This window comes from Pipistrellus kuhlii, unplaced genomic scaffold (genome assembly GCF_014108245.1).
Source record: "Pipistrellus kuhlii isolate mPipKuh1 unplaced genomic scaffold, mPipKuh1.p scaffold_m20_p_5, whole genome shotgun sequence".
Classification (NCBI taxonomy): Eukaryota; Metazoa; Chordata; class Mammalia; order Chiroptera; family Vespertilionidae; genus Pipistrellus; species Pipistrellus kuhlii.
In genome coordinates this window covers 60,687,192-60,705,884 of record NW_023425551.1, presented here as the reverse complement: position 1 = coordinate 60,705,884, position 18,693 = coordinate 60,687,192, and the positions used below count along the sequence as shown (strand labels likewise).

Genomic DNA, 18,693 nt, shown 5'->3' with positions numbered 1-18,693 from the left:
AAACTCATTAGTCAACAGAGCCAGATATCAACAGTACAATGATTGAAATTTCTTTTGAGAGCCAAATTTTCTAAATTTAAACTATATAGGTAGGTAGATTGTTATTAACTTAATTAGGGTACTCCTAAGCTGGCCTTTGCTAAAAACTCAAGGGGCCTAAGAGCCGAATGTGGCTCTCAAGCTACAGTTTGCTGACCAGTGGGCGAGGCTTTACATTTCTGCTTAGCAGTTTTTTCTTCTTCTTTTTTTATAAATATACCAGAGGCCTGAGGCACAGAATTCATGCACGGGGGCAGGGTGTATGTGGCCCTCAGCCCAGCCTGAACCCTCTCTAATCTGGGACCCCTTGAAGGATGTCTGACTGCAATCCCAATTGGCAGTCGGGCATCCCTTTCACAATCCAGGACTGCTGACTCCCAATTGCTCATCTACCTGCCTTCCTGATTGCCCCTAACCGCTTCCGCCTGCCAGCCTGATCACCCCCTAATCACTCTCCTGCCAGCCTGATCAATGCCTAACTGCTCCCCTGCTGGCCTGATTACTCCTATTTGGTCCCTCCCAATTGCCCTCCCCTGCAGGCCTGGTCCCTCCCAATTGCCCTCCCCTGCAGGCCCCCCGCCCCCCCAAACTGCCCTTTTATTAGATAGGACTTGTATTGATTTCAGAGAGGAAGGGAGAGAGAGAAACATCAGTGATGAGGAAGAATCATTGGCTATCTGCCTCCTGTACAACTCCCACTGGGGATTGAGCACACAATCCTGCAACTTGGGTCTGTGCCCTGACTTGGAATTGAACCGTGACCTCTTGGTTCATAGGTCAATGCTCACCCACAGAGCTACATCAGTTAGGCTTCCCTCTTTGATCTTTAATAAACTGATACTGTAGGGACTAAAGTTTCAGTAATGGCATACATTTTTTCATATCAATATTAACCTTTGTATCTGTATCGTGAGATGTCTTGCAATGCCTCAATCTCTTTCAGGCTCAATTTTCTTGGGTAAAGTTTACAAAATCCAAATTTTGTCAGTTTTTATAATTTTTAAGTCACTTACAAATATATTGTCAGTATTAGCCATTGTTGGTTGTCTTGTTTTCTGCCAAATTTAATTTTCTGAATTAATTTGGAGTTTTCAAATATAATCTGATTTTCTGATAGGTCTTTTAACTAAAACAGTGTCCTGCATGCAGTTAGATCCATTCCCAATGTTATGCTGTTTCTTTCTTTTAGCAAATTTTGCATGTATTGTATTTATATCTGGAAGCAAAATGCAAAAATAATTAATGGACAAATGTGAAACTTGAGCGCTTGGCTCATTCAAAAATAATAGAATCAAAACATTATGATTTATGACAAGCTTTTTGGAATTTTTAGGATTAAAAATCTTTGTTTTGTAAATATGACAGCCTTATAATTCCTACATTCAATTTTTACCTCCATTTATTTTTATTGATTTCAGAGAGAAAGGGAGAAGGAGAGAGAGATAGAAACATCAATGATGAGTCATTAATTGGGGAATTGAGCCTGAAACCTGGGCATATTGCCTTACCAGGAATCAAACCCTTGACCTCCTGGCTTCTAGGTTGATATTCAACCACTGAGCCATGCCAGCCAGGCCAACATTTCCCCCCCCCATAAATTTACTAAAATTTCTCTAATAGGGTAAGTTTTCCCCAGCTTGTCTAAAGGGATTTTCCATCTAATGACTTTTCATTTGAGCTCTACTCTATTGAATTCTGTTAGGATTGGATTTTATTCATAGCAATAATCTTATATTTTCCTAATGTAGGGGTGTCGAACTCAATCAGAGAAGGGGCCAAAATCTAAAATCCAGCCTAAATCACGGGCCGAATGGTTTACTGAACAGTCATAAACTGTCATTGTGATGGAAACGCAGCGGAGTGCAGTGATGACAGCGTGGTGCGGGCCACATTGCAAGGCCTGGCGGGACGGATTTTGCCCGTGGGCCTTGTGTTTGACACATGTGTCCTAATGCTTTTGAAACAGGATATTTTAGGGGTGAAATACCCAGGTTTAGGGAATTTTTAAAATTAAGGGGGTCCATGGAAAAAGCACAGGGCTACAGAGCTACAAAAGTTATATTTCCATAAGACAAGGGAGTTGGAGAGGCAACAGTTACATTTCCATAAGACAAGGGAACTGAGAGAAGCAAAAGGTCTATATTTACAAAATAAAGAAGGAAGTGTTACGCCCAGACTTCGTGATCCCCAAGGACCACCAGGGAGCCGAGTCCGATGCAATAAACAAAAGAGCCTGTTCCATGCTAACATGGGCTCCTCCCACCCACGCCAGCAGCATGGCGGAAGAGAGCTCGAATTTCTCCCAGTCCAGGGGTTTTACTCCGGTCGGTGGTGATGTCACTGCCTCGGCTAACCCTGATTGGTTGGGTGAGGGCTAGGGATAACTCCGCCTTGCAGGGCAGAGTTGGGAGCTCATCCTCGCCTCACCCTGCCCTTTCAGAAGAAAGCCCGAAAGGGATAGGAGAACAAGGAGGGAGGAAGGCCTCACCATCCCATATGAAGTTTGACCTTTGAACTCAGGAGTTGCTATAGTGACCAAATCAAAGGGGAATAGTGACCAATCAGAGGGGATATCGAGGCACAAAAACCTGCAGCCTTTATAAACCGTGGGAAAAGGAACTCAGTGGGACTCTTTCCCCTTCCACATGTGCGAGTCTGTGATGTGAGATTCTTTCCCCCTTCCCACCTGGGACTCTGTGCTTGCTCTTCAATAGATTCCCACCTTTACTATCCCACCTTTCACCCGTGGTTTCATTCTTCAACACAGATGGACAAAGAACCCAGGGAAGCCATCCTGCCCAGGGGAACACCGCGTGTTCCAGTCCCAAAATCCCATATCACTTTGTTCAAATTTCACCTTGAGGTCCAGAAAAAGAATAAAGATAAAACTAGATTTATTTTTGCAGTTCACTCCAGACATTTTAAGTAAAAAACATTTTTAAATTACTCATTTCTATTTTCCTTTTTCAAAAAGCTTTTTTTTTAGGGAGTGGAAGGGAGGGATTGAAACAGAGAAACATCAATGGTTGCCTCTCCCATGGGCCCAACCAGGGCTGGGGATTAAGGTACATGCCCTTAACCAGATTGAACCCATGACCCTTCAAGTCCAAGGGCTCTAATGGAAACAGGAATTTTTAGGGGTGAAAAAGACAGGTTTAGGAAATTTTAGAAATTAAGAAGGCCATGGAAAAAGCACTGGGCTGCAGAGCAGCAGAAGGTATATTTCCATAGAATAGGGAAGCTGGGAACTGCAAAAGGTCTATATTTACAAAATAAAGAGAAGGAAGCCCTACACCCAGAAGGAGAAGAAAACCCAGAGGGAATAAGAAAACAAGGAAGGAGGGAAGGAAATGTGAGATTAGACCTTTGAGCCCAGGAGTTCCTATTACCCTTGTAACTAGTCTAAGGGAATAATGACCAATCAGAGAGGATATCAAGGCACAAAGACCCTTACAAGTTGTAGGAAAAAGGAACTCAGTGGAATTCTTTTCCTTTCCCCATGTGGGAGTCGGTACTTGTTCTTGAATAAATTTCCACCTTTGCTATACCACCTTCTGTCCGAAAATTCATCCCAGGAACCAGTCTTCCCAGGGTAATACTGCATGTTCCAGTCCAAAAATCCCATTTCCTTTTAAAAAATATATATATATTTTATTGATTTTTTACAGAGAGGAAGAGAGAGGGATAGAGAGCTAGAAACATCGATAAGAGAGACTCATTGATCAGCTGCCTCCTGCACACCTTGCCCTGGAGATGTGCCCGCAACCAGGGCACATGCTACCATATTTCACCCTTGACCGGAATTGAACCTGGGACCCCTCAGTCCACAGACCAAAGCTCTTTCCACTGAGCCAAACCGGTTTCAGCCAAAAATCCCATTTCTTAATCACTGAACCAAACTGGCCAAGGCTCAAAAACAATTTAAAAAAAAGATTGTCAAAGTTTTGAAGGGTTGATGAGTTAAAGCAGGGGCTGGAACTCTAGGATTCCAGTAGAATTAGGACAACCTAAATTTCCTTTGTGGATAAGCATTTAGCATTGGGAGTACTTGAAATAACAGACTAAGAGAGTTACAGAAGAGATCTTCACCACATGCCTGTAGACCACAAGTGTCAAACACAAGGCCCTCGGGCCAAATCCGTCCCGCCAGGCCTTGCAATGTGGCCCGCACCGCGCTGTCATCACTGCACTCCGCTGCGTTTCCATCACAATGACAGTTTATGACTGTTCAGTAAACCATTCGGCCCGCGATTTAGGCTGGATTTTAGATTTTGGCCCCTTCTCTGATTGAGTTCGACACCCCTACTGTAGACTATTCTACTTTGTACAAATTTTAAAATGTGGCCTGTGGTTGGCATGAGGCATAAATAAACAAATAAAGCTTTTAGAAGAGCACAGCAAGTGCTGGTGTCATTTAATTGCTGACAGTAGGGCTGTCATTCTTTATTTTATTTTAAAATACATCTTATTGATTTTTTACAGAGAGGAAAGGAGAGAGAGAGAGAGAGTTAGAAACATCAATGAGAGAAACATCAATCAGTTGCCTCCTGCACACCCCCTACTGGGGATGTGCCCTTGACCTGAATCCAACCTGGGACCCTAGATTCCATAGGCTGACACTCTGTCCTCTGAGCCAAACCAGTTAAGGCTGGCTGTCATTCTTTAGAGGGCACTGTAATGGTCCCTGCAGGTAGCAGACATAATTCCTGTCCTTAAAGCATTCATTTTGAAAAAAAAAAAAAAAAGTTCATTTTGGTTAGCATGATGAGAAAATTAGTTGGAGTGCTCAGTAAAGGCTGCGATAGGGGTCAGTCCAAACTGCTGTTGAAAACACATAACCTAGTCTAGACACATAACCTAGGCCAGGGAGTTTGTTGGGATTTTTTCAACTTTTTGGTCTCAGGACCTTTCCACAATCTTAAAAATTATTGAGGGTCTTCCACAAGCTTTTGTTTATATAGGTTAGTTGTATTTATTGACATGTTTCCCCTTAGAAATTAAACCTAAGGCAAATGACATTTAAAAACAATTCGCCGTTATCACATATAGTTATTATGGAAAACATTTTCCCAAAATGTAATAGGGTGGCATTGTTTTACATTTTTGCAAATTTCTTCAATGTGTGCTTATCAGATGGCTGCATTCTCACATTTTCTTCTTTATTGTTTTGGTTTAAAAAGATCAAGAAAATTCTGACCTTATACAAAAGAACAGAAGATTCTCTGAGAAGTCTTGGGGACCTCTCAGGGGGGTCCTTAGGCCAGCAATGTTTCCTGGAGGCGGCAGCCTGGGCCCTGAAGCACACCAGCTGCTGAGGGTGAAGGTGGCTCATGAGGGGACTTTGGTGTCGAGCCGGCAGGGAGTCTTGGGCAAGAGGCTTTCCTCCAACGTCCTCCACCGCTCTTTCTTTTTTCTTCTCTACCATCCTTTTTTTTTGTGGCTACATATAATGTCTATTTGAAATGGCTATACATAGTATTTATTTCTTCGTGGTTGTAACAATGTATACTCTCATTAGCAAAGTAAAAAAAGTGTTTACTGTATATTTCAATACCTTAACAAATAGTGTTAATAAACTTTTGAAGCTGATCTAAACCTTTGCATGTATTAAAGTCTTTCTTTTTTTGCCTCTCAGCATTTTATATATATTTTATACGAATCTTGCACTTACTTATTTTTCATATTTTATTTATTAATTATTATTATTTTTTTTACGTAGAGAAAGGGAGAGAGGGCTAGAGAATTATAAACATGGATGAGAGAGGAACATGGATCAGCTGCCTCTTCTCTACCATTCTTGATCACATACACAAAAGGTAAAAAGTACCCGGGCGGGGGGGGGCGGGGGTGCAGATTTGCCCATCAACATGACATTAACGATGACGCCTTAGTGCTTAGTATAGCCGAGAAAAAAAAAAAAAAAAAAAAGAGAGACCGTCTCTCAGCCTCTCCCCCACGCCGGCCAGGTGAAAGCCCGAAGCCGCGGGCGGTGCGCGGGCGTTTAAAAGCCTCGGGACCGGGCGGAGGCGCGTGGAGCGCGGCCGCGGGGGCCGCAGAGGCGCGGGAGGCGCGCGGTGCGCAGGCGCGGCCGCGGCCCCGGAACGGTAAACAGAGGGTCACGTGACGCAGCTCGCTTTCCTCCCCCCGCGCCGCCGCCGCCGCACGCCGATGGCCGTGGGGTCTCGCACCGCCGTACAGTCCCCACGAGGCGAGCGACCCTCGCGTTCTGGGCGGCGGCGGCTGCTGCAACGAGGCCTAGGAGGGGGGCGGCGCGCCAGCCAGGCCGGTGTCGTCAGCAGCAGCCGCCCGACCCCGTGAGGAAGAGAGGCTGTGGCAGCGACGCCGACGTCCTGCGCGTACCCCCTCTCCGCGCACCCCCCGGCCCCCTCCTCCTCCTCCTCCTCCTCCTCCTCCGCGGCGGCGGCGGCCACCATCTTCCTCTGGCTGCCAGTGGTAGCGCTCGTCGGCGGAGCTGGGTGAGTGTGCGGCTCAGGCCGCGGCCAGCGAGACGGGCACCCTCCCCTCCCCTCCCCCAGCCCCGGCCACACGCACGGCGGCCCGGCGCCGCTCCCCGCCCCGCCCGCGGCCGCACTCCGCGCCGCCCGCCGGCCTCCGGCGGGGAAGCCTCTCCGGCCTCTTGCGTAACGTCCTCGGCCTGTCCGGGCCGCGCCTCCCTGCGCCGCCCGGGACCGTTTGGACCGCGGGCTGGGGACGGAGGGAGGGAGGGAGGGAGGGAGGGAACCAGCCAGCCAGCCGCGGTGGCGAGGTCGCCGGGGCGGAGGGTCGGCGCCGCGGGCGGTCTCTCCCCCGGTTCCGGCTCCCGCTCCCGCTCCCGCTCCGGGGCCCTCGCCCGGGGGGTGAGTGAGCCCCGTCGCCGCAGCCGCGCGGGCGCGCAGGCCTCGGAGGAGGCGCGGCCTGCAGGCCCCGGCCCTGCGCGCTCCGGCCTCTGTCCTCCGAGGGCGCCCCGGCGCCCGGCCTGGCGCTCTGGGCCCCGGATCCGGGGAGCCGGCGCGGGCCTTGGCTGCGAGGCCGAGTGCGGTTCCCGCGTTGGGAAGATAAGAGATGGGGGAGTTGGCGCTCCCTCCATCCTTCCATCCATCCGTCCGTCCATCCCTTTCCTGCCGCGCGCTTTTGTGCTCGGGAGCCAAACTGTCGACGCCTCTGGCTCGGGTTGGAAGGAGGAGAAGCCAGGGCTCTGGCCTTCGGAGGGTTCGTGTAATTGACGGAACCACTTGTCGCCGTGTGCGTGTTAATGGAGCCCGGCAACTCATCACCTGACCCGGGGTGGGGGCGGGGGCGAGAAGAAAGGGAGAGGATGTTGGGGCGGCGCACGGTCCCTCCCCGTCTGCGGGTGGGAAATGCCATTTCCTAGACTCCTGTGATTCGAGGTTCTTTGAGTCTGATTTTTTTTTTTTTGGGTGCTATTCAGGAATCATTCGCAGAATATGGTCCTGGCTATCGATAGTCATTATAGCTGCTCGTAATAGCTGCTCGGCCCTAATTAATCTTCATCACGTGCAGAGAGATGCTTAATTTACAAGGAAGCATAGGTAATGGAACCTTCACCAGAGAAATTTGCCTTATTGTTTTTAAGCTAAACGGGAAAAAAAAAGAAAAGATTCAGCGAACTACTAGGGGATAGTTAAGTACTAAGTTCTATTTGGTTACTAGTTGAGGTTCGAGCTTGCCTGCCTTTTTTTCCAAACTGGTGGTTTGAGATCTTCCAAAAAATGACGCCTCCGTTGCTCATTCATTTCCTACCATTTAAAAAAATATATATATTTGACTGAGGTGTTGGGAATTGTGAAAATGTTTGAATGTGTGTTAGTGATAGAAGAGAGACATGAGTCAAAGAGCCAGGAGACCTTTGTCTTTTATTTTTGAACTTGTGTCTCCGTTCCAGAGCACAAAAGGTGGTGTATAAAGATTGTTACTTAGAATAGTAATTTTTTTAACGTTCACTGCCACTTAGACCTTTTCTTAATTTACTGTGTTTTTTTCAGTTCTTTTGTTTTCTGACCATATATTAATTTCCCTCCACCATCTTCACTATTACTGCTTTTAACGGCGTACTCCATTTCCCCAAGGCAGTAACAGAATTTAAAGGGGGGACTTTAGGAGTTGTCATTGCTCCGTTTAAACACACACAGTTCAGTGGATTCCTTAGCAGCAGAAAGTTGGCCACTTTTTAAGGATGCAGAATTAGAATCTTAGGTTCTGAGCTTTATTTGATAGCTGTACTGGTGAATTTCAAAAGGATAAAAAATAGTGATAAGGGCCAGTTTTCCCATTCCTTGCATGCTTTGTAGGTCCCTTTATTGAAGGGCATGAACGTGTAATTTATTATACTGCTATTACATCCTTATGGAGGATAGTGAACTTCTTTATCACACTGAATTATGCATTCCATGCTGTTTGGATAGACCTCACCTAACTTTAGATGATCCTGTAGTATACGCAACGGGTTGCATATTCAGATACCTAAAGTCTAAAGAGAAGTGGTTCCTATAAATGTAGGTGGAAAATAGTTTTAGGCAAATTCAAATTTCAGGATAGGGAAATTGAAAGGAATTTGTATGTTAATTACTTATAACCATACTATTAAAATTTAAATTGTACTTAATGTTGGAATCAGCTAGGAAAAGTAAATTTTTGCTTATGTAATAGCTTATTAATAAAGCAAAGTTGGAAGGAAGCAAGTGATGATTTGGATTAGTGCAAAATTATCTTTTAAGAGTTTATATTTTTACATTGTATGAATTATATTTGGGAAAACTTGTAAGTGTAAATTTTGTATGCAGTTCTGTTTTGAGGGTTCTAAAATATACATAATGGTTATCTTCCTTGACATGGTAATATGGCATTTAAGTTTTTATTGATTTCAGAGAGGAAAGGAGAGGGAGGGAATCACCAATGATGAGAGAGAATCATTGATTGGCTGCCTCCTGCACACCCCACACTTGGGGATAGAGCCTGCAAACTGGGCATGTGCCCCAACCAGGATTTGAACCATGATCTAGTTCATAATATTGATTTCAACCACTGAGCCATGCTAGCCAAGTGGTACATTTTACTTTTTTAAGTGTGCTGTTTTGTCTTCAGAAAGATTTCTCATGAAATTCTTTTTACTTAAGGTTTGGGGATATCTTTTCTGTATTTTGGGGATAATGAGTTTTATTGATTGCCCTCAGTATGGACTGGACAATTCTATGCATTGTGCATTTAACTTAGACTAACTTTAGGTTTGTGGGTTACCCTATAATTACTTCACCACACACTGTAGGGAGTTCAAGGTTCTTAAGAGTCCTGTTTTCTTTTTTTTTTCCTTTATAAAATTTCATTGATTTAAAATTTTTATTGATAGAGAGGAAGGGAGAAGAAGAAAAAGGTAGAAACATCAAAAACATCAATCAATGATCAGCTACCTTCTGTTGTATGCCCCTTGCTAGGATCTAGCCCACAATCTGGGCAAAATAGTATGCCTTGATTGGAATTGAACTGTAAAGGGTAATATGCTAATTAGACTGGGAGACCTTCCAGGAGATCTTCCAGAGTTCTTCTGGACAAAGCCATGGTGTCAGGGCGGAGGTAGAGGCAGTTAGAGGCCAGAGGGGAGGGCAGCTGTGGATGATCAGGTCAGGATGAGATGGCAGTTGTGGGTGATTAAGCTGATGGGGGATGGGCCGTTGGGCGTAAGTAGACCTGCAAGGGGGGCAGTTGGAGGTGAGTCAAGCAGGCTGTCAGTGGGGGTCAATTGAAGGTAATTAGGACGGGGTGTGTGTGTGTGCAGTTTGGAGTGAGCAGGCCAGCAGGGGGGCAGTTGGGGGTGAGCACACTGGCGGGGGTGGGGGGGGCAGTTGAAGGTGATCACGCTGGCAGGGAGGCATTTGGGGGGCAAGCAGGTTGGCAGGGGGGGACAGTTGGGGGCGAGCAGGCCGGCAGCAGAGTGGTTAGGAGCAATCAGGCAGGCAGGCAAGTAGGTGAGTGGTTAGGGGCCAGCAGTCCCAGATTGCGAGAGGGATGTCCGACTGCTGGTTTAGGCCCAATCCCTGTAAACCAGCAGTAGGACATCCTTTGAAGGGTCCCAGATTGGAGAGGGTGCAGGCTTCCTGAGGGGACCCTCCCCTCCCCCATGAATTTTGTGCACAGGGCCTCTAGTAGGTAACCGCTGAGTCACCACGGCTGAGTGCTCAATATTTTCATGCATCTGCACTTTAAGAATTCTGACATTTGGTTGCTGGATCTCTTTTCTTGGGCTCTCTTTCTCTTTTATTTCCTGGAGCACCCTCTGAGGATCCTGGAGTATTTTTCAAAAGCATAGACATTTTATATTTTAACTATAAAATTGATTTGGCAAATGGTTGCACATAAGATACTGGTGCATTTTTGGGAGCAGAAATATTCTTTTTAAATTGTTGCCCTGTGATGGAAAAATATTGAGAGGATTGAATTGATTCAAAATATTTGAGCTCCAGGTGCTGTTTATACTCTCAAGGAACATATTCTAGATCGAGAGAGAAAAAAAAAAAGATTTAGAGAAATGAATTGTTAAATAACATTAATAGTTAAAAGCTATTGTATGAGAGATTGCCCAGAATATGGACTGAACATTTCTATACATTGTGCATTTAACTCATATTGTAGTAGGGGATTTAAATTTTTATGATCATTTGTATAATGAAGAGGGGATGAAAAGAAATAGTTAAGTAAAAACTTCAAACTGTTTCACAAAAGTATTAATATCTTAGCACAAATCTAACTTATCAGACAGTTTTGCATGAAATAGTAGATTGTACAGAAAGGCAAAACTTTAGTCTTTTAAAAAATGTATTAAGATATTTTTATTGCCGAAACCGGTTTGGTTCAGTGGTAGAGCGTTGGTCTGCGGACTGAAAGGTCCCAGGTTCGATTCCGGTCAAGGGCATGTACATTGGTTGCGGGCACATCCCCGGTGGGGGGTGTGCAAGAGGCAGCTGATCAATGATTCTCTCTCATCGATGTTTCTAATTCTCTATCCCTCTCTCCTCCTCTCTGTAAAAAATCAATAAAATATATTAAAAAAAAGAAAAAAAGATATTTTTATTGATTTCGGGGAGGAAGGAAGAGAGAGAAACACAAACATCAATGATGAGAATCATTTGTCATCTGTCTCCTGCACAATCCCCACTGGTGGGCGTCAATCCTACAAACTGGGCATGTGCCCTGACCAGGAATTAAACTGTGACCTCCTTCCTGGTTCATAGGTGACACTCAACCATTGAGTCATGTCAGCTGGCTATAGTTTTAATTCATTCATAATTTGTGTGAGCTGGCCTCATAAAGACATTCTAAAATTGTAGGTTGAAAATGAATGGCAGAGTTTATAGTTGGTAATTTGTAAAACGTTTATTTTTTATGTGTAGGGAGTGGCTAAATGCATATTTCCTAATTTATTTTGGGACAAGGGTACATCACTTTGTTTCCAGTATTTTTATTTATTTATTGATTTCAGAGAGGAAAGAAGAGGGAGAGAAAGAGAGAAACATCAATGATGAGAGGGAATCATTGATTGGCTGCCTCCTGTATGCCCTCTACAGGGGATTGAGCCCACAACCCGGGCATGTGCCCTTGACTGGAATTGAACCTGAGACCCTTCAGTTCACAGGCCCATGCTCTATTCACTGAGCCAAACCAGCTAGGACTGTTTCCAGTATTTTGTTAAGGTTTCATTAATGGTGTACTACAATAGTATTAACATAAAAATATGTTAAGCAAGCAGAGTGCATAAAGTACAGTAGTTTCAAAGTATAGACTTGGGAATCAGACTGCCTGGGTTCTGATTTGGGTATGTGACTTTAAGCAAATTATGTAATGGTTGGATCTCATTTTATTTATCTGTAAAATAGAAATAATAATTGCACTTACCTCACAGTGTTGCTGTGAGGAACTAGTGAGATAATGTATAGGGCCTAGCATATGAACCTGCTAAATACATCTTAGTTTGAACTGTTATTACTTAGGTTATAGTTTTATTGGTGAGTTGCTTCCACTGTTTTCATGGTTAATCCAAACTGTTAATGCTTCTCATGTCAATTGGATATGGTTGTAAACTTTTTTTTTAAGTATGTTTTTATTGATTTTAGATTGAGGGAGAGGGAGAGAAGGGTAGAAACATCATTGATGAGACAGAATCATTCATCAGCTGTCTCCTGCACACCACCCCTACTGTGGATTGAACCAGCAACCTTGTCATGTGCTCAGACCAGGCATATGCTTTCACCTGGAATTAACCATGATCTTCTGGTTCATGGGCGCATACTCAAGCTCAACCATTGAGCCACACCGGCCAGGATAGTTGTGAACTTTGAAGTTAAGTCTTAGTAGTGTTCAACATGCACTTGAGAGCTCTTTTTCTGGGTTCTGGGGTCTGCTTTGGTCTTAAAAGTCATATTCCTTCGATTTTTATAATTTTTCCTGATAAGAAAAGAAGTTTGATTCTGACTTTTTTTTAATGAAGTATTATTAATAGATTCTAACCAATGAAACTGGACCATAATTTAAGATGGGTGTGCAGAGAAGGTGATTAGGTTGTATCAGTGTGTGGAATTGTGTCATATCACATGGTTAACAATTCGTGATTTTCCTTGACTATACATTGGAAGGGTAACTTAGTATTTCCTTTTGATGTTACCATATCATGGTGATTAAGAACTAACTTTTGTGTCAGAGTGGATTTGAGTCCCAATTCTGCCACTTACTTTGTAATATTGTGTATAACTTTGCTAAGCGTTAGCCTCTCATAAATTGAGAATGTAATAGTACCTGCCTAATTGTGCGATTGTGAAGATTAAATGACATTATGCACTTAAATGAATTTAGCACAGTGCCTTACACATAATAAACATTCAATTTAACTTTACAAAGAGATAATATAGGGTACTGTTAAATGCATTGACTCTTGAATGAAATTCAGGGTTCAGATTTCATCTCTACCACTTCCTATGTCAAATCATTTTATTTTTATTGGTTTAAGAGAGGAAGGCAGAAGGAGAGAGAGAGAAACATCAATGAGAGTCATTGATTGGCTTCCTCCTGCATGCCCCCTACTGGGGATTGAGCCTGCAACCTAGGCATGTGCCCTTTACCAGAATTGAACCTGGGACCCTTCCACAGGCTGATGCTCTATCCAATGAACCAAACCAGCTAGGGCTCAAATAATTTTTTTGATTCCACTTTTATTTTTTTGTATAATTAGGATTATAATACAGCATTGGTGTGAGGATTATATTAATAAATGTTGAGCAGAGTTTTTTAATCTCAGCATTTATTTTTTGGGGGGCAGGTTAATTCTTTGTTGTGGGTCTTTCTTAGTGCATTGTAGTATATTTATTAGATGTCAGCATGCCCTCTCCAGTTGCTATGACCACAAATGTCTCCGTACAATTCCATGTGTAGTTTAGATTATCTTTTAATGGTCAAGGGATTTAAGTTTTCATGATCATTTGAATAATGAGGAGGGGATAAAGAGAAATAGTTAAATAAAATCTTTAAAATATTACACAGGAGTTTTAATCTCTTAGCCATTAATAGGATGAGAGAATCATCAATCAGCTGCCTCCTGCATATACCCCCTTCTGGGGGATCAAGCCTGCAACCCAGGCATATGCCCTTGATCAGAATAAACCTGGGACCTTTCAGTCTGCAGGCCGATGCTATATCTACTGAGCCAAACAGGCTAGGGCCAGTCTGTCTTTTTTAGACAACTAGAGGCCTGGTGCATGAAATTCATGCACTTAGGGGGAGTCCCCTCAGCCTGGCCTGTGCCCGCTCGCAGTCCAGGAGCCTGGGAGGGGGGCAGAGGGAGGATGTCCGACTGACGGTTTAGGCCCCCTAAGCTGTCAGTTGGAAATCCTTAGCATTGCTGCTGAGGTGGGAGAGGCTCTCACCACTGCTGCTGTGCTAGCCAGCCGTGAGCCGGCTTTTCTGGGTGAGCAGTGCGTCCCCTGTTGGAGCACACTGACCACTGTGTCAGCTCCTGTGTTGAGTGTCTGCCCTCTGGTGGTCAGTGCACATCATAGTGACTGGTCATTCCACCATTTGGTCATTAGCCTTTTATTATATAGGATTTTGCATGGCATAGTAGATTGTACAGATTGGCCAAATGTTCTCTGGAGGGATGAATCACCTCTGATTAAAAACTGATGCAAAGCAGTTCCTGGCATGAAGTTAGAGCACATTAAGTTTTACATTTTGTCGTTATTAGTAGTAGCGGTACTTTGATTTTTCTTCTCCTTCTGCTATTAGCGCTACTACCACCACTACTACTATTACTACTACTGCCTATTAGAAAGTTGTTCATTATAAGCATGCTTAATTAATTGATGGCTTAATTTAAACTGTGATGTAGGGACTGGAAGGCACCAAGTAGTTGTTTCATTCCTAAGTCTTAGCCTGCTGGGTTGCTGTTTCTCTTATGCATGGATCATTTCTTCATTTCAAGTTTTGACTCACATGTTTCCCTGCTAACAGGTCCTTCATTTACAAAACCCCCTCCTTAACCTTAACACCCCTTCCCAAATCATTATTATCCTTCTTTGTTTTTCTTTCTAGATTTTGTAATTTGTTGATATATATTTGTCGCTCCCTTCATGCCACCAGACTATAGTCTGCACAAGACAGCTTCCTAATATAATAACTTGTTAGGGCCTTTTGATTGCTTTAGCGGTTTAATAGTGATATATATATGTATATATATATTTTAAAGAAGATATCTAGTTTTACTTGAACATGTTTCTGAAAAGTTGAATCACTCTTAATTTAAAAGGGATCTTTGTAGAAGTGCATTTTTGTTGGTACTTTTTAAATCTTTTTACATTCTGTCATACACAAAACACTTGGAAAACAATGTATGCTGATTTCATGAGTATAAACGAAAGTATAATTCTTAGAGAGTTCAGATGAAACAAGCATTTTAAAGTGGGAACTATCTCTGGATTTAGGTTGAATTTTATTCAGAATCTTAGTACTAATACTTATTTGAATTTTTCTAAATGGTCCATTGGAATCAAACTTCGCTGTATGTGATTAGCAGATGCTCCTCTCTTTGCCTGAGTATCTTCTGGACTTTTAGGAGCCAACACTCACATAACCTGCTTAGCTTTTCTTTTCTCAGTGATTTTCACCTTTCTCTGTGATACCGTCTGCAGCAATTCACTGTAACACTTTCATATTGTGATATTTATATGTATTAGTTTTTATGTCTGTTCTCTGTTTCGGAGTGTGTGTTCCTTGAGTTAGAGATGGGTTTGTTTCACTGGCACCTATAATGCTTAACAAGTACATTATGAGTAAAAGTAATTTTGAATTAAGCAGATTATCCAATTTCCTGGTTTAGATGGATAATTATCTATAACCATGAGGTGTAACTGAATTTGGAAATAATTTCTGATTTTAGCATATATGTACTGGTCTAATTGGATATGTAAATATTATTAGCCACCTAAAATAGACCCTAGACTTGTTACGTTTTAATTATTAAATTTATAATATCAAATAGGAAGAATTTAAGTAAAACTTCAATGTAAGAATTAGGAATTTGTTTAAATCCAGTTGTCTAAGTAATAGTCTGTTTAATTAATTCAAGCTTTCTTAATTAGATGTGACTATTTTTGTCTATTTACATTACTAGGTATCTCAGAGCATTATATTTTAGATTATGTTTATTTTTTTAAAGGACTAATTTTGGAATAATTTTAGAGTTATAGAAAAGCTGCAAACATAGTATAGAATTTCTATATATCTTTATCCAGTTTCTTTTATTGTCTTATTTGGCATGCCAGTGCTTTTATCAGAACTAGAGATTAACATTTGTACATTACTATTAACTGAATTCCAGACCTTATGATTTTACCAGTTTTCCAACTACTGTCCTTTTTCTATTTCATTTTAAATGTGCGTTAATATTTCTATATTAGCTAACATTTGTTTTTAATTTAGCATGTGGGTTTTTATTTTTCATACTGAGCACTTGATATCTGAAACTGGTTTTTAAAAATAAATTTTCATTCCTCCATTAAATCTTACTTTCAATATAATTTTGTGGGATGTCTGTATGAAAAATCAGTCTTACTAATTTGTAATAATTTCACAAAATACTACTTTTGTTATGTTTCCTGTAGAAATTGTCATCTTTAGACCCATAGGTTTGAGTTGCTTTGCTCTGTTTTTGTCTTGTGAACATTCCCAGTCTTATTGGCCTATTAAAGGTGTTTCACACAATGGTAACTGCTTAACATATGTTGAAAAAGAAATATAACTTTCTGGTATATTATTCTTTCTCGGTGTTTGAAGGCCTCCTCCCTGCCCCCAATATGCTTTTTTAAATCCAGGAGAACACACTTTATAAGTCATACTACATACTAGTTTTGGCAAAAAAGAAAAAGAAAAAATAATTGGAAAGTTTTGTTTCACCCATCTTATTTACAGTGTGCTTTACTACTTTTCTTAATTGATCTTCTATTTTAAATGTGTTTTTATTGATTTTAGAGAGAGGGAAGAGAGATATAGAGAGGGCTAGAGACATCAATGATGAGAGAGAATCATAGATGGGCTACCTCCTGCCCACCCCTCCTGGGGATCAAGCTGCCAATCCAGGCATGCGTGTCCTGATCTGGAATTGAACCATGACCTCTTGGTTCATGGGTCAATGCTCAACCATTGATCATACCAGCTGGACCCTTAATTGATCTTTAAAGAGTAAATATTGTATACTGTTGAGATTTAAAAATATTCCATAGGCTCTGAAGATACTTCTAGTTTTGGGATTGCTCACTAATAGCAGTAGTATTATTGAGGAAAAAATATTTCTCATCTAGGTCAATATTTTAAATGAGCTGGTATTTCTTATAGCTGTGTGATTTCAAGCTGTGTGTGCAATCTTAATTTTTGAATGTTCTGAATGTTCCCACCATTTGAAAGCACACACAGACAGTATTGGGGTAACAGAAGGTTGACCTCAGGTGAAGTTTGTAGAGTTTACCAGACACATGATATTATGGCAAGATGGCAATGAGTTTGTTTTTAGGAATTGAGCAATATCATTTTTAGAAGGAGTGTTAATCATTTTTTCCCCCTAGAGCTGGAATTGTCTTTTTTGATTCTTCTGAGAAAAAGAGGATTACTAATTCGGATGCAGCTCCAAAGATGAGGTAGTTTTGGCCTGTTGTGAACTTTGAGTTCCAGCACATTTAGCTATATAAATTCATTAGTCATTCTGGCTACATAATTTGTAAAGATTTAGTAACCTTTTGTAAATTATTTTTAATTACCAGAAATTTATTATACTAAAATGTGTTTGGAACCTGAAAACAGTGGGAGTGTTGGTGATGTATGATAATTGAGCCTTACTTAGGCACTGGGATTAGATAGTTTTAGGGAATTAAAACTTTTCCTGACTTTTTCACCAGCATTGTAAGCTATAACTTTCTCTTAATCTTATAATTAGAGAATACACGTGAAATAATTATCAAGTCATCAAATAGTTACATTTTATTTCATTGCCTTATTTTAGTGTAAATACATTGTAGAAGAGATGTTGACATCTGTCTATTTAGAAAAGGATTAATTTTTCTGAGAAAAATTTCCTTTTTAAAAAACTTAAACTTCAGTTACAATAAGTGTATCCATTTAAAATGAACAGGTTGATGAATTTTGGTGGATATATATATATACTGTGTGGCTAGATTATTATGATGTCTGAATGCATAATAATATGGCCACTCGGGTATATCCTTCCTATATAATAAAAGTCTAATGCAAATTTTCCCCTTGGCCAGGAGTTCCACTAGCAGGCAGGCCTGCCAACCACCCATATCCCCTTGCCCTGGCTAGTCTGGCTGGACCCCACCCATGCATGAATTCATGTACTGGGCCTCTAAAAAAATAAATGCGCGCGCGCGCACACACACACACACACACACACACACACACACAGAGTGGCCAGACTATTATGTGTTCAGAGATCATAATAATCTGGGCACTCATTGTATACACTCATGAAATTACTACCACAATCAAGATTTAGGATAGTTTTATAAATTTCCAAGTATTTTCCTGTTCCATTGCAGTCCATCCCTATCTTATTCAAGGCCCAAGGCAACCACTGATTTGTTAGAAAATTAGGAAAAATAGTTTTTAAAGGAGAGCTTTTACCCTAGGCCTGTGTTGCTCGGTTGGGAGTCATCCTGTGCACTAAAAGGTTGCTGGTTCATTTCCCTGACAGGGGACATGCCTGGGCTGAGGGGCTCCATTCCCGATAGGGGTTGTGCAGGAAGCAGCTGATCAATGTTACACTGTCACAACAGTGCTGCTTCTCCCTTCTGCACTCTCTAAAAATCATAGACTATTCTTAAAACAAAAAACAAGATCCTTTAATGAATCAAATCTAGTCAATTTTAGCTCGGTAGCTCAGTGTGTAAGGATTATGGCCTTGGGTTGTGGAATTTGTAAACCTATTTGAATCTTGGCTGTGTTTTGTGACTAGGGAAGACATTTAAATTATTTAAGTGCATTTTTTCTTAAAACAGTCTATTCTGATTGGAAATAAATTAATTAAATATAGGTAAACTGTTTAGTAGCGATTTACCTAGTAAATTGTAGAATGTCTTTCAACTTCCT

The 18,693-nt window shown here is 41.8% G+C and overlaps 1 protein-coding gene across 7 annotated transcripts in view; it reads left to right on the top strand.

The window, feature by feature from the left end:
* Window positions 1–4,126: 4,126 nt before the first annotated feature.
* Window positions 4,127–18,693, top strand: part of PHF3 (PHD finger protein 3) — an 88,793-nt gene continuing 74,226 nt past the window's right edge. For 4 of the 7 annotated variants that reach the window (XM_045573056.1, XM_036415291.2, XM_045573054.1 and 1 more), the window contains exon 1: window positions 6,374–6,515. The gene's annotated coding sequence lies outside the window, so the exon portion shown is untranslated. Of the gene's footprint in view, window positions 4,138–6,373; window positions 6,516–12,402; window positions 12,413–18,693 lie in introns of those variants that run through there. The other 3 variants (XM_045573055.1, XM_045573057.1, XM_045573061.1) reach the window with 3 other exon arrangements.